We start from the raw sequence: 2,500 nt of genomic DNA on the forward strand, positions 1-2,500 counted from the left end.
TCGGAATGAATCCTCTAAAGTCTGAAATCTATATCAGGAGATGTAAAAGTGTTGGGGGAGAGAGCAGAAGAGATTTGGGATTTAGGAGGGGTGGCTGGGGGGATGGGGGGAGGGGGGGGGGGGCAGAGGGGGGGGGGGATTATGGGGGGAGGATAATCTTCAGACGGCAAGGCGAGGCAAGACAACCTCACAAGACAGTTTCGGCGGCCGAAAGCATCGCTCACTCTGTCACTTTGTCAGCCCGAAAGTCTGGCAGTGAGTCTGGCACTCATTCAACACCCAGAAATCCAGAGTGAGAGAGAGAGAGAGAGCGGGGGGAGAAGAGGGAGGGAGAGAGAGAATGAGGGGGAGATGTTCTTAGACAGATAGACAGACAAACAAACACAAAAGTAAAGGTGAGAAGAACAGACAGAGAGACAGGAGAGGTCAGTAAAGGGATAAGAGAGAAAGAGAAAAGACCAAGACAGGGAAAAAGAAACTGCTAAAGAAAAGAAGAAGAAAGATTGAACATGTTTTAAACAAAAAACAAAGCAAAACAAGACAACAACAACAACAACGAAGAAGAAGAAGAAGAAGAAAGAACGCTCGTGTTGTCAGGCACATAAGCACGCACGCACACACACACACACACACACACACACACACACACACACACACACACACACACACACACACACACACACACACAGAAAGAGAGAGAGAGAGAGAGAGTCACAATCACAATCACAATCACAGTCACAACTGTGTTGTAGCTTAGTCTATGAATGTAGAGAAACAGAGAGGGAGACATACAGACAGACAGAGATGTGTGTGTGTGTGTGTGTGTGTGTGTGTGTGTGTGTGTGTGTGTGTGTGTGTGTGTTCAGAAGATAAGGTTCCCCCCCCCCCCCCCCCACCCCCCACCCCCCGTCTTCCCTTCCTCACTTCCTTTTCTTCCTCTCTCTCTCCCTTCCTCTTCATCCCCCTTTCCCTCTCTCTCTCTCTCTCTCTCTTACCGCCCACACACACACTCTCTCCTCACTCCCGCCTCCTGCCAACCCCCCCCCCCCCCTGCCCCCCACTCCCCCTACTCCCCCCCCTCCCACCCCCACCCCCACCCCCTCCCATACCCGACCTCTTTCTTGTGCCAGGAATCAAGAGTGACGCAATATGTTGGAATCCTTTCGCTTCCGTTTTTCATTAAGCCACCTCCCCCCCACCCCCTTCCCACTTCCCAGTGGGTTTGGTGGGTTGTTTTTTTTTTCGACATTTTTGTGTGTGAATCATTTATAAGACAGATCATACCACTCTGCGGATGGATGAAAGAGTGTTTTAGATTCTTCTTCTTCTTCTTCTACTTCTTCTTCGTTCGTGGGCGTGCAACTCTCACGTTCACTCGTATGTACACGAGTTGGCTTCTTTTTTTTCTTCTTTTTTTTAACGTGTATGACCGTCTTTTACCCCCCCCCCCCCCCCCTCCCGCCATGTAGGCAGCCATACTCCGCTTTCGGGGGGGGGTGTGTATGCTGGGTATGTTCTTGTTTCCATACCCCACCGAGCGCTGACATGGATTACAGGATCTTTTAACGTGCAGTGTTTGATCTTCTGCTTTACCGTATACACACGCGAAGAGGGTTCAGGGCAGAAGCAGATCTGCACAAACGTTGACATGGGAGGTTGGACAAAAAAAAAGAATCTCCACCCTTTACCCACCAGGCGCCGTTACCGAGATTCGAACCCGGGGCCCTCAGATTGAAAGTCCAACGCTTTAATCACTCGGATGTTGTGCCCGTCAGTGTTTTTAGATATTTCATGACCTGTGTGTGTACACACTAGGTGTACCCACTTCGGACTATATAATAAGGTTTATGGAAGTTTTTGGGGTTTTTTGTGTTTTTTTTCTGATATGGATTATGGAGGTGCATCATCATCTCTAACGTTGTCTTCTTCTTCTTCTGCGTTCGTGGGCTGCAGCTCCCACGTTCACTCGTATGCACACGAGCGGGCTTTTACGTGTATGACCGTTTTTACCCCGCCATGTAGGCAGCCATACTCCGTTTTCGGGGGTGTGCATGCTGGGTATTTTCTTGTTTCCATAACCCACCGAACGCTGACAAGGATTACAGTATCTTTAACGTGCGTATTCGATCTTCTGCTTGCATATACACACGAAGGGGGTTCAGGCACTAGCAGGTCTGCGCATATGTTGACCTGGAAGATCGTAACAAATCTCCACCCTTTACCCACCAGGCGCCATCACCGTGATTCGAACCCGGGACCCTCAGACTGACAGTCCAACGCTTTTAACCACTCGGCTGTTGCGCCCGTCACTCTAACGTTGTCGAGTTGCTGTTTTTTATGAGTGGGTTTTGTTGTTGTTGTTGTTGTTGTTTTTCTAATCCTTTCTTTCAACGGACTGTTCCCATAGTTTCTCCCCAGTGATGATGTGGCTGTGACAGGGGCTGTGTGTGGTGGTGAGCGCAGGGTGGTGGTGGGTGGTGGGTGATGGTGGGTGATGGTG

The 2,500-nt window shown here is 49.8% G+C and overlaps 1 protein-coding gene across 4 annotated transcripts in view; it reads left to right on the forward strand.

The window, feature by feature from the left end:
* The window catches only part of LOC143295254 (3',5'-cyclic-AMP phosphodiesterase 4C-like), a 632,856-nt gene that overhangs the window by 466,134 nt on the left and 164,222 nt on the right, over positions 1-2,500 (forward strand). The gene's annotated exons all lie outside the window — the stretch shown is intronic.

The sequence above is a fragment of the Babylonia areolata genome, chromosome 20, assembly GCF_041734735.1.
Source record: "Babylonia areolata isolate BAREFJ2019XMU chromosome 20, ASM4173473v1, whole genome shotgun sequence".
NCBI lineage: Eukaryota > Metazoa > Mollusca > Gastropoda > Neogastropoda > Buccinidae > Babylonia > Babylonia areolata.